This window comes from Vulpes lagopus, chromosome 2 (genome assembly GCF_018345385.1).
Source record: "Vulpes lagopus strain Blue_001 chromosome 2, ASM1834538v1, whole genome shotgun sequence".
NCBI lineage: Eukaryota > Metazoa > Chordata > Mammalia > Carnivora > Canidae > Vulpes > Vulpes lagopus.
In genome coordinates, this window is record NC_054825.1 from 101,324,090 (window position 1) to 101,337,781 (window position 13,692).

Consider the following 13,692-nt stretch of genomic DNA (forward strand, 5'->3'; position numbering starts at 1 on the left):
ATTAATATACTAATACTTTCTGAAAAGTTACCAGATTTTCAGTAATATCCTAAGAGTCACAAGCCCAAAAAATGTGTCCTTGATAGATAGTTGTGAAAAGAATGCTTCCCTTGTTGGGGCATCTGGGTGGCTCAGTCAGTTAAGTGCTCAACTCTTGATTTCAGATCAGGTCATAATCTTAGGGTCTTTTTTTTTTTTAAGATTTTATTTATTTATTCATGAGAGACACAGGCAGAGGGAGAAGCAGGCTCCATGCAGGGAACCTGATGTGGGACTCCATCCCAGGTCTCCAGGATCACGCCCTGGGCTGAAGGTGGCGCCAAACCGTGGAGCCCCCGGGCTACCCTAATCTTAGAGTCTTAAAATCAAGCCCTGTATCGGTCTCTGCACTGGGTGTTGAGCCTGCTTAGGATATTCTCTCTCCTTTTCCCTCTATCCCTCCATCTTTGCTCCTGCTCTATCTCTTTCTTTCTTAAAAATAAATAAATAAAGCTTCCCTTGCATTTCCCAGCAAGGGGGCTGCTTCTCCCTCTCCCTATGTCTCTCTCTGTCTCTCTCTGTGTGTTTCTCATGAATAAATAAATAAAATCTTTTTTAAAAAAGGGAACTAAGACATATAATAATTCTTTTTAAATTACTTTATAAATATAAAATCAGAAGAATGATGAGAAGAATTACACACATATTCAAAGAACTCCAGTGTTGCTTAGATCATTAGTGATGAACTTTAAAGGCAAGAACATCTTAGGATTGTTTTACTTTTATATTGTAATTATTAAATGTAAATATTTTATTTGAATCAGTAGTAAATTTATATCAGTAAATGCCTAATTTCTAGAGCATTCAATTTGCATTTGGGCATCTAAACACACTTGCTTATAAAATAAATAAATTCTTCACATAATTATACTTCTATGGTACTTTGATAGTTACAGTATGTTCCTGACCACTGAGAGGGGCAAAAAAGATCATTCTGTATATAAATTGCTTTTCTAAACAACCCTCCTATTGGAAAGCAATTACCACCAAGAATCCATTTTCAAGGGAAATCCAGAGGACCAAAGATAGTTTGTTGTTTATTAGTACTATTAGCTTCCCTCTGCATTAATCCTATTATAGTATGGTTCACAAATTAGAATAACAAAATGGAGTACAGGCCCTTCAGGTCATAAATATCACTAAAAAAAAATAATAACTCGTTTTGAACAACTTTCAATTACATACCAAAAGGCTATGAGTGCCCTCGTTCCAGTTCTGTTGCCTCTTACAAAAAAAAAAAAGACAAGAAAGGGGTCATAAAGTTTCTGCCTGGATCCAATCAAAATCCTACCACATCAACTCCAAGAAGAGGCAACAAAATAGTAAGTTGCTCATCATAATAACAACTCCATGTCTCTCTTGAAAAATGACACAGGAAGTTCTAACTCAAAAGGAAAGAAGACCTAGGTAGTCAACTAGCAGGAAATCGTTAAAGCTGCGATCCCCTGGAATTTAATGTTTTTTAAAAGATAAAGTGAAAATAATGTTCAAATCCCTTTGAACACTACTCAAGATATATTTTTCTTTTACTTTTAAATATCTTGAAAGATGTACACATGGATTTAGAACTTCCATCTGTTTTCCTGGAATCCTGTCAGTGGAAAAGTGTTCCATATTAGTAATAATCATCCCATTCATTGCCTAAACCATAAGTTTAAAAAATGTAGATTTTCTAAGACTTCATTTTTTAGGGCAGTTTTAGGCTTATAGTAAAACTGAGAGGAAGTTACAGAGATGTCCCATATACCCCCTGCCGCCACATGCATATAGCCTCCCCCATTATCAGCATCACTCACCAGAATGGTATTTTTTTTTTTACCAATAATAAACCTACACTGACACATCGTGATTAGCTAGGGTCCATAACATACCTTACAGTTCACTGTCAGTGTTGTACGTTCCATGTTTATAGAAAAATATACAGTGACATATATCTATCATTATAATATCATGTGATATAATATCATAGCATTTTCATTTCCTTAAAAATCTTCAGTGCTCTGCATATTCATTTTTCCTGCCACTAGCAAACACTGAACTCTTTATTGTCTCCATAGTTTTGCTTTTTCCAGAATGTCATATAGCTGCAATCTTATAGTATGTAGCCTTCGCAGATGGGCTTCTCTCAGTAATATGCATTCAAGTTTCCTCCATGTCTTGTCATGGCTCAATAACATATTTATTTTTAGCACTAAATAATATTCCATTGTCTGAATGTATCAATTTCTTTATCCATTCGCCTACTGAAGGATACCTTGATTGCTTCCAAGTTTTAGCAATTTGTGAGTTAGCTGCTATAAACATCCACGTGCAGGTTTTGTGTAGACATAATTTTTCAACTCCTTTGTGTAAGTACAAAGAAGCATGATTGCTGAGCTATATGGTAAAATTATATCAACTTTTTAAGAATCCACTGTGTTCCAAAGAAACTGTCTTCCAAAGTGGCTCTACTATTTTTGCATTCGCATCAGCAATGTATGAAAGCTCCTGTTGCTCCACATCCTTACCAGCATTTAGTATTGTCTGTGGTCTGGATTTTGGCCATTCTAATAGGTGTTTAAGTGGTTATCACAGTTCTGTTTTAATTTCTTTGATGACATATGGAACATCTTTCTACATGCTTAATTAATATGCTTATTTGCCATCTGTATATCTTCTTTGATGAAGTGTCTGTTAAGATATTTGGTCCATTTTTTAAGAAGGTTATTCTCTTATTGTTGAATTTTAGGAGTTCATTGTATATTTTGGATAACAGTCCTTTATCAGATACATCTTTCGCAAATACTTTCTCCCAGTATGTAATTTGTCTTCTAATTGTCTTTATATTGCCTTTTCTCACTTTTAGAGAAGTTTCTCATTTTAATGAAATCAACATATTCTTTTCTCTCATGGATCACATCTTTGATGTTATATCTAAAACAGTATCACCATATTCAAGTTTATCTAGTCTTTATCCTACACTATCTTTTAGGAGTTTGATAGTTTTGTATTTTATACATAGGTCTATGATACATTTTTAAACATAATTTTCTCTACCACTTCCATAAGTAGAAATAATCATGTTTGTGAAGGGTGTATGGTCTGTGTCTAGATTCATATCTTTGCATGTGGATGTCCAGTTATTCCAGGACCATTTGTTGAAGAGACTATCTTTGCCCCATTGTATTGTCTTTGCTCCTTTGTCAAAGATCAATTGATCACATTTATGAGGATCTATTTCTGGGCTGTCTATTCTGATCCATTGATCTGTTTATCTTTTTACCAGTACCACACTGTCTTGATTACTGAAACTTTATAGTGAAAAGTTGAAATTGGGTAGTGTCAGTCCTCCAACTTTGTTTTTCTCCTTCAATACCATGTTGGCTATTCTGGGTCTTTTCTCTCTTCATATAATCTTTAAAATCTATTTATCAATATCCAAAAACTAAATTGCTAATATTTTGATTGGGGTTGAATTGAATCTATGGGTCAGTTTTGGAAGAATTGACATCTTGACAATATTGAGTCTTTGTATCCATAATAAACATGCAACATCTCTAATCATTTAGTTCTTCTTTGATTTTATCCATCAGAATATTGTAGTTTTCCTCATATAGATCTTGTATATATTTTGTTAGATTTATACCTAAGTATTTCATTTCTTGGGGACTAAGGTAAATGATATTTGCATTTTTATTTCAAATTTCCCTTGTTAATTGTTGGATATAGGAAAACAATGGACGTTTGTATATTAACCTTGCATCCTGCAACCTTGCTATGATCAGTTATTATAGTTCAAGGAGGGGTTTTTTTTGTCAGTACATGTCACCTGAGAACAAGGAGAGGTTTATATCTTTCTTCCACTCTATAGATATTTTATTTTATTTTCTTGCTTTATTGTATTAACTAGAACTCCTAATATCCTAATATGATGTTAGAAAGGAATAGGGAGAGGAAACATCCTTGCCTACCTGATATTAGTGGGAAAGCTTTCTCACTATTAAGTATGGTGTCAGCTGTAGGCTTTTCTGTAGGTAGTCTTTATCAATAGACTATCAATAGATAGTTCCCTTATCTTCCTAGTTTACTGAGAGTTCTTAACATGAATTGGTGTTAAATTTTGTCAAATGTTTTTCTGTATCTATTGATATGATCATGTGATTATTCTTTTTAAATCTATTGATGTGATAGGTTGCATTGACTTTTTAAATATTGAACTAGCCTTACATAACTAAGATAAATCTCACTTGGTTATGGTATATAATTCTCTATATACTTTTTTTGGATTAGATTTCATAATATTTTATAGGGTATTTTACACCTATGTTCATGAGAGTTACCAATCTGTAGTTTTATTGTAATGTCTTTGTCTGGTATTGATGTCAGGAAAATGCTGGCCTCATAGAATAAGTTAAGACATATTCTTTCTGTTACTATCTTCTGAAAATATTGTAGAGAATTAGTATAATTTCTTCCTTAAATGTTTGATAGAATTTGCCAGTGAACCCATCTGAGACTGGTGCTCTCTGCTTTAGAAGTTTATTTATTATTGATTAAATTTCTTTAATAGATGTAGACCTGTTCAGATCATCTGTGTCTTCTTATGTGAGTTTTGGTAGAGTGTGTCCTTAAAGGAATCGGTCCATTTTACCTAGATTGTCAAATTTGTGGGCACAGAGCTATTCATAGTATTCTTTTATTATTCTTTTAATTTCCATGGAAGCTGTAGTGATGTCATCTCTTTCATTTCTGATATTAGTAACTTGTGTCTTCTCTCCTTTTTTTCTCAGTTAGCCTATCTAGAAGTTTTTGATGTTATTGGTCTTTTTAAAGAACCAGCTTTTGGTTTCATTGATTTTCTCTATTGAATGCCTGTTTTCCAGTTCATTGATTTTTGCTCTAATTCGTATTATTTCTTTTCTTCTTCTTACTTTGGATTTGATTTGTTCCTCTTTTCCTAAGTTCCTAAGATGGAAACTTAGATTATTGATTTTAGATTTTTCTTCTTTTCTAATATATGCACTCAACTCTATACATTCCCTTCAAGCACTGATTCTACTGCAAGATTCTTCTTTTTTAAGCCTATTTATTTATATCTCACAGTAAAATGAGATGGCAGAAAAACATGCTCTGTAAAGGACAGATACATTTTAAGAAGATCTGTTTTTTAATGACTCATTTGTTTTGAATATTTGGGCTTTTTTAACATTTTAAATTTTCCTCCAACTTTTCATTTTTTAAATTCTAAAACTATAAGAAAGCTGTGGGAATATTTAACAATGAACACCTGGATAGCCTTCACTAGATTCCTAAATTATTACCATTTTGCCATATTTGCTTTATCTCTGTCTATATGTGTAAATATTTTGCCAAACCATTTGAAAATTACTTATAAAGACATTTCACCCATACAACTTTATCATGGACATCACCTCACACCAATCAGAATGTCTAAGATCAACAACCCAAGAAACAACAGGTGTCAGAAAGGATATGGAGAAGGGGAACCCTCTTGCAATATTAGTAGGAATGGAAACTGGTGTAATCACTCTGGAAAATAGTAAGAAGTTTCCTCAAAACATTAAAATAGAATTTCTCTAAGATCCAGAAATCACACCACTGGATATTTATCCAAAGAATAGAAAAATGCTAATTCAAAGGGATACATAAACTCCAGTGTTTAAAGCACCATTGTCTACCATAGCCAAATCACGGAAACAGCCCAAGTGCCCATTGACTGATGAATGGATAAGGAAGTGATGGGATATAGATATATATACATAGGTAGAGATAAAGATATATATATACATAAAAATATCTGTGTATATATACATATATATGTATGTGTATATATATATTTATAATGGAATATTACTTAGCCATAAAAAATAATGAAATCTTGACATTTGTGATGACATGGATGGAGCTACAGAGTATTGTGCCAAGCAAAATATGTCAGTCAGAGAAAAACAAAAACCATATAACTTCACTCATATGTGGAGTTTGATAAACCAACCAAATGAAAAATGAGGGGGGGCAAAAATAAAAAGAGAGGTAAACCAAAGAACAGACTTTTAATTATAGAGAACAATCTGATGGCTAGCAGAGGGGATGCAGGTGAGGTAATGGGGTAAATAGGTCATGGGAATTAAGGAGGACACCTGTGATGAGCACTGGGTGACGTATGAAGTGCTGAATCACTACATTTTACACTTGAAACTAATATTACTCTGTGTGTTAACTAACTGGAATTTAAATAAAAACTTTAAAACAAACGTTAGCATGTGCTTCAAAAATCTAAAACAAACCATAATAATACTAATAAACGTAATAATAAACATACTTGGAGGCACCTGGGTGGCTCAGTGGTTGACTGTCTGCCTTTGGCTCAGGGCGTGATCCCGGGGGAGCCATAGGGAGCCTGCTTCTCCCTCTGCCTATGTCTCTTGCTCTCTCTGTGTCTCTCATGAATAAATTTTTAAAAAAATAAACATACTTGGGAAATTTGAAGTGTTATAATTATCTAAAATACAGTCAAAATTTCCCAATTGTCTCAGTAATGTCCTTTTTAATCTGGGTATTTATATTATATTTTATTTTAAATCCAGGGCTCACTCAAGGTCACCACTGCATACAGTGTCTGATGTATATAGTTCCTTTTGTCTCTGACAATTGACTTTTGTGTAGAGTCCAGTTGTTTTTTGCATAATGCCTCTCAAATTGAATTTATCTGATTGTTTTCTCACAATTACACGCAGGTAAAAATTTTTGGCAGAGGCACACGTGTGAAGTGGGAAGGCTTTTCTTCTTTTCATACATTATAAAAAGTACAAAATAGGACAGATTAATATTTTCTTTCAATCAATTATACTTAGTGATTGCCTCCTAGAGAGTAAATTTAGTATAACAGTTTGTAATTTACAAAGCACTTTGACATGGATTTATTTACTCAATTTGCACACCCACCCCACAAGGTAGGTGTTTTTAATCATGTTTTCCTTTTGAATGCAAATTTATCCAAATTTATAGAACCATAAAGACTGTATCTGAGGAAGAAACCCTGTGTTTTCATGTCAAATAAATCTAGACATTTTTTTCTCTTCTACAACCTGCAACTCTCCATTGCCCAAATTTTGTGCCTAACAGTTCTAGTTGTATGTTAAATTACAAGGTAATGTAATATTATGCTTTATCAAAACATTTTCAACTGTAATGATTTGAAATTACAATAATCACAGCAGAAACAATATAAAAATGGATGAGCGTTGGTTGTATTGAATGCCAAGTAATTGGCTTTTGTTCATGTTTATGTCTTTGCATTTGGCGCAACTAGTAATTCACCAGCTTTTCTTTTCTCCCCAGAACATGATTTTTTTTTGTCAATTCCTTCTACTTCCCAAAGCATGAAAACAGCACTGGTTCATAGCATAGTAATTGGTATTTGTACAAGGACTTCTTAGCATATTAAATTAATTACTTTTTAATTTTCCTTTACCCTTGGAACTTACAATCCCAGTACTGTTTAGTTTAGGGTCAAATCAAGAAAAGTTTGGCTATTAGTGCACATAACTTGATATACAACCAATAGCATGGATCCTTGAGTAGACATTCCAGCCAGTAAGAACATAAACAAGTTTCCCTAACTGCGAGTCAAGGACACTGGTAGGGGTAAAAGCCAGACAACTTTTGTAGTCATACTGAAATTCAAAAAGCAATCCCACCCATATCCAGGTAAGGTCAACTGCAGATGCTCATTGGGTGGTATTCACACTCAGATATACTATCTAAATCATCTTGAGTTCAGAAAGATCTTGAAGAAATAGGGTGATATTTTCCATTGATAAAAACAACTTTGCCACCTCCAAAGAGCCTCAAGCTCAGGTGACAGATCAAGATCACTTACCCTTACATCCATGTACAATTTTCCAGCACTCAGTGATGTGAATACCTCATTTCAAAGTAAAAGAGTAATTTCAAATGTCTAAATAATGGGTGTAATATTATTGTCCTTGTCCAGTGTTCAATTTCATAAGGAAGCAGGGACAGAATCCTGAAAATATTCAACTTTCACAGAGTTCTGCAGGTGTATCATTTTCTTTTGAACTGGCATATTATTCACTCCCTTAAAAGAAAAATCTATATTTTAATCCTAGGAAATGCATTATTCTCACTGTTCATTTGGATTAATTTTCAGGCCAAATACAGTAAAGGAAGCTGAATTTGATACTTCTGCCCTAAGTATATACATTATAGCTAGACAGAGTGATGAAAAAATTTTCAACCATAAAGTCTTTAATAGAACATGTATCATTCATTTTTTCCACCAATCCTCAACAGACTATTATCATAAAATAACAATGAGAGGCTGCCTGCAGTTAATTTAATCACTGTAATTTCCCAAAAAATAAAGATTGATGTCTATTGAAAATTATTCCAATTATGTCTTTGAAAATGAATTCAAAATTGTTAAAATTACTACTTTCAATACTATATTAATCTCCACCAAGCGTTATTAGTTATCCTTACAATCTTCCTAGAGCAAAAAAAATGACATCAGTGCCCAACTTTTTTAGTTGGTAAAAATTCAATTTTGAGATCCCACAATTATTTTTAAAACTTTGCTTAAGTTTAATTCACTTTCAGAATACATCCTGAGAAGCAGTTTCTCTGCTTAAAAACAACACAGCCAATGTTCATTTTATCGGATCACATAAAATCAAATTATATAACCACTTGAAAATAAGTAGAAGTAGAGAGAAGGGATCACAGAAACAATGTTGAAGGTAACAAAAGCCAACATTTATTGAGCTGATTATTACTTGATTTGGGCAGGCACGTGCTAAATGTTGTACAGGCACTGATCATTTCGTTTCTACAACCCTATGAAGTGGGTCCTGTCTTTATTCCTATTTTACAGATGAAGACTACTGCCATGAAATCTGCTGCTCAGGCCAGCATCCACAGCTCATTCATAGGTGGCTGCCTGTGTGCCCCCCAACCTCTGCTAGCCACACACTCGTTCCTCTCACATACACACACCTGTTTCTGGTCATTACTTTGATGAGAACTCTCCACAGTGGCACCTGCCTTTCTTTGACCACAGCCCTCCTTTTGGAACCCCCAGACACTCTTGAAGAGGAAAGGGCTACAGAGGGGTAAGAACAGGGAGGCTCAATGCCCAGAGCAATGCTCCTCCCATGCTGCCAGACTTCCTTACTCATCTTGGCTTTTTCCAGGGTTCCCAGGTCTCTCCTTCCAGTCCAGCTCCTCTTGGGGGCCTGGACCTCTAGTCAAGTGTGTAATATCTAAAGCACCACAGCAGAGAAGTACAGCCCCTCTTCCCCAGGGCTCTAGGACCCATACGGTGCACCTGCCTCTGCCTGAGTCCTTCCTGCAGCAGGTCAGAGGCTCAGCCGCAGCTCCCTGGCTCTGCCAGCGAGGGAAGCGACCACTTTTACCCGCGTGTCCACGTTAGCAGTGGGTTGGCTGCAGCCTCACAGATCATGTTGGCAGACTCCCACCTTGACATGGCTCAAAATACTATTATTTTGGATCATTTGAATAATTAGAAATAATTCCAAATTATTAGCTAAGTGAAGGCGGCAAAATGCATGAGTGTCAGACTTTTCCATGATTTGATCCTTGATAGACTGTGAACTCTGTGTACATTTGATGAGGATGAAGGCAAGTACTGAGAAAAAGAAAAGAAAGAGGAACCTGAAGGACAGAAGTCCTTAGCGGTGAGGAATTTCCAGGGCATGTTATTGTGGGGACCTTATTCGCTTAGAGCAGGCCTGAGGCCAGGCACATGGAGGCAGGGGGAAGGGAGCCAGCCTAGAATGGGACTTGAAGGCAGGAGACTTCCTGCCTTCTAGAACAGGGACTTGAAGGAGTCTACTTCCCCCAGACGCCAAAATACATCTTCCAATCTCATCAGCCCACCCCAAAGTTCCACCACCCTTCCTAGACACTCTGTTAATAGAGACTCTTCTGTGTCAACTTCCACCATGCAGGAAAATCCTCTTCTGACCAAAATGGATATTCCACATAAATGCTGTTTGCATGGATATGCTTCCATCATTTCTTCACTAAAGTAAAATAGGCTGACAGGGCCCACTCACGCCAACCTCAGATGGTGGGAGGGAGGGGTAGATAGTGCACAGAAGCTACATGTTTATTACATGGTAAATCTTTCTCCTTCTCTTCCCTAGTGGTTTAAAGTCACTACATTTCTAGTTATTTGGTCCTTCTTGCAGTCTCCTGATCACTACCACGGGCATGTTTTTAAACCCAAAGTTAACGTGCACATCTGACAATGGTACCTACTGTCAAATGCTGGAAGGGACAACATATATTCAGGACCTGTGCTATGCCAATAACCATAGCATCTATTCCACTTCTTAGAAATAAAGCTTTCAATATGAAAAAAATACATAGTTGCATTATTATAAACTTTAAAATGCAACAGAAAAGTTAATTAAAACAAAAATCATCCAGCATTGCCAAGTCCAGAGATACATACCCTCTTAAAGTATATTTCCTGCTCCATTTTCTTCCATTCATTTGGAAATTTGTAATGTAACGAGGGGTACTCCATATGTATAGCTTTGTGCCTATGAAGCCTAATCTTAAGAGTTCTGCATGGATGTGGATTCTAGCTAATATTTGAGCTGCTTGACAACTCACATTTAGCTCCTTTAATCACAGCAGAGGCCCTGACATTCCACAAAGTTTATCAGGCATGTATGAGATTTTTAGACGGCACCCTAATGAGCTATAATGCTCTGAAGAGCATTCTTTCCTTATCTCAGTTGTTGAGCAGGAGGTCCTAGGGTGCAGAACAGTCTGAATGTCCATATGTATATTTTCAGTGTTTGAAAACCAGCACATAAAGCATAGAAATGCTTTTGAGAACAAGACCAGTAACACTTTCAAGGTTCAAGGATTGGGGCAATCTCAAGTATTGCATTGTTTAATGCTTCTGTGTTCTTTTGGTGAAAGAGCTACATAAATAGCAGAATACAAAGATTGTTTAACTCAAATTCACTGTTAATAGGAAAACAGAAGATTCAGGGTCATTTGGCTCAATTTTAGAGAGCCATAAAATGATTTCCTTAAAAAAAATTTAAGGACACCTTAGAAAAATATATTACAATGACATTTCATAGACACACCACTTTGATTTAACACTTTCTCAAATTGTCCCCCAAATGTCTTTTTAGACATTGGTTTGTAGAAAACCTCTCAATAATAAGTCAGGGGGAATTTAAGCCAGCAGCTTAACTTCAACTTCCTAAACACTTCATGAGTTATTAAATAATCAATTATAGAATCTCAAATCAAGAAGATACTTTTATTTGTTCAGAATGTGCCCAGTTAGTTCAACTGAAAAATGACACAAACTCAAAATAAAGCAAAGGAAATGAGAGTAGTCTTCCTTTAAAAAATGAAATACTGGCTATGCCTGGGTGGCTCAGTCCCTGGAGTGTCTGTATTGAGCTCAGGTCATAATATCAGGATCCTGGGATTGAGTCCCACCTTGGGGCTCCCTCACCGGGGAGACTGCTTCTCCCTCTCCCTCAGCCCCCTCATGCTCAAGCTCTGTCTCTCTCAAATAAATAAAAATATTTTAAAAAGTGAAATATTGTTAAGGGACTCTTCTCCTTTCCATGGAGCATGAGCAACTCCTATTTTTTTTTTAAGATTTTATTTATTTATTCATGAGAGACACAGAGAGAGAGGCAGAGACACAGGCAGAGGGAGAAGCAGGCTCCATGCAGGGAGCCTCACATGGGACTCAATCCTGTGTCTGCAGGATCACACCCTGGGCTGAAGGCGGCACTAAACCGCTGAGCCACCCGGGCTGCCTGCAACTCCTATTTAGATCCCAGCATTAGCATTTCCCTTTTCTCTTTCTCCATCCTCTCTGTCTCTCTCATTGTCTCTCTGTCTCTCTCTGTCTCTCTATGTGTGTGTCTCTCTCTGTCTCTCTCTCTTACACACACACACACACATACACGATATCAAAGGAAGAAAAGACACTAATATTTCTATTTGTTGGGGTACTTCACCCAGAAGCTCAGTTTTGCCACTCCCTACTCTGCTTTCCCCAGACGCCAAAATCACATCTTCAATCTCATCAGGCCACCCCAAAGTTCCACCACCCTTCCTAGACACTCTGTTAGTAGAGGCTCCTCTGTGTCAACTTCCTCCACACAGGAAAATTCTCCATTGACCAAAATGGATATTCCACATAAAATGCCGTTTGCATGGACCAGAAGCTCTCAGCAAGTACTGCTATTTCCTTTACAGAAAGGTTAAAACTCTGTCATCAAGGGTTAGCCTCCTAAAACCCTGAACAGTAAATCCCCAGCAAGGGGCTTCAGGAAATCGGGTACCTGCTTTATGTCCATCTGTGTGCCAGTTCTGTGCAGGAGGAGGGAGAGCCTAGGGAAGGGCTGCTGAGAACCTGGGTAGGACGAGCGGGTCTGCACTTGTTGGTTTCACCCTGGACTGCTGGGCATACTTGCATTCGGAAAAAGGGTCCTACAGCTTTTAAAAAAAAATCTTATGAAATTCTGCATCTAAACCCTTCTGGTTTATTTTCTGAAATTCAGACATTCTATGCCTGAATAATTTATAAAATCTATTGTTGGGTTAGTGCACAGAAAATGAAAACCCATTTTCAGAAGTGTTAAAGCCAACTGAAGCTAATGTGGACATATTACCCCTTCTAGTTCACCATTTTACTGCTCATTTCCTAAGACCTTATGCACAGAGGAGGAAATTTTTCCCACTACTATGTGTTTTTCATCTCTGCCAGAAGTAAAGGACAGCTTCTGTCCATCTTCATTAAAAATAAAAGTTTGGCCTCTTTGTGAGTAAAGACATAAAAAAAAAACACAGGAAATTTTAGGTAAAACCGTGATACCAAGAATATTCTTGCTTATTCTGAGCCTCTGGGCATTTTTATTTTTATTTGAATGCAGACTTTAAGAAAAATGGATTTTTTTCTTTAACAAACAAGCAAAGTAGGTATCTCCCATCCAAAATATGCTCAAACAAGTAAATATTGTACTTCCCATCGGCTTTGAAGAAGCAGACATTTTATGTGCCTCAGCAATTTACTCTACTTTTGGATGAAATCAATAGACATTCCCCTTCCATAGGCAATAAAATTAGAATTCTTATATTCAAACACAATAGGTTTCATTGTTGCCAGCTCAGAGTGGCTTTAATGGAGAAGGGACCTCAATACTCGAATCCTGAAAAGAAGAGCTACCGACCAACTATTCTAAACCCAAAGTGAGTATCTTTGTTAGACTTAGCTCCACATTTAACTGGCTTATAATCAATAAATCTATAAAATAACTCAGCCACTTTCCAAAGCATATATTTTGCAGCCAGTTATCTTAGGGCATTTGCCAGAAAGCTATATTAATCAGTTAAAATATTCCATGTGTGCTGTACTGAGTTTCATAATTGAAACGAGCACATGGTTCTATCGGGTTTAAATTTTCCAACATAAAATCACAGTAGTCATATTGTGTCCCATGTGTCTATGGCCTTAAATACCCTTGTATCTATGAATGGAAATGTATCCTAAACTCTTCCAAGTGGCCTTTTCTCATGCTGACCTTAGGCTAGTATGTTCTGAGATATTTGTCTGATTGG

The 13,692-nt window shown here is 36.3% G+C and overlaps 1 protein-coding gene across 5 annotated transcripts in view; it reads right to left on the reverse strand.

Annotated features, from left to right (window-relative positions):
• IPCEF1 (interaction protein for cytohesin exchange factors 1) overlaps window positions 1-13,692 on the reverse strand; it is a 170,364-nt gene that overhangs the window by 112,994 nt on the left and 43,678 nt on the right. For 2 of the 5 annotated variants that reach the window (XM_041737876.1, XM_041737868.1), the window contains exon 1: window positions 1,225-1,265. The exons of 1 other annotated variant lie outside the window; for it this stretch is intronic. The gene's annotated coding sequence lies outside the window, so the exon portion shown is untranslated. Of the gene's footprint in view, window positions 1-1,224; window positions 1,268-13,692 lie in introns of those variants that run through there. 2 more of the 5 variants (XM_041737884.1, XM_041737894.1) reach the window with 2 other exon arrangements.